Genomic DNA, 264 nt, shown 5'->3' with positions numbered 1-264 from the left:
CGGGCGGCGGGAGCGCGCGGGCCGTGCACCCGCGGGGAGCGCGCCGCCTGGCACTGCGGTCCCCGGAGCCCGCTCGGCGCGCACGGACGGGCCTCTGCAATTACCGCGGGCAATGAGCCTTTGGAAGCAGAAATTAAAAGTTGGGAGGAATAATGGGGGCCGATCGGCTGTAATCTGGGCCGAGCCCGGGGAGGCCGGGGCTGGGGACCACGGTCCCGCCCCTCCTTCCCCCGCTGCCCGCCCTGTCGCCCTCCCCGCGTGCTG

The sequence above is a fragment of the Galeopterus variegatus genome, unplaced genomic scaffold (genome assembly GCF_000696425.1).
Source record: "Galeopterus variegatus unplaced genomic scaffold, G_variegatus-3.0.2 Scaffold26, whole genome shotgun sequence".
Classification (NCBI taxonomy): Eukaryota; Metazoa; Chordata; class Mammalia; order Dermoptera; family Cynocephalidae; genus Galeopterus; species Galeopterus variegatus.
The sequence above is the reverse complement of the archived record's forward strand: the minus strand, read 5'-3'. Positions refer to the sequence as shown.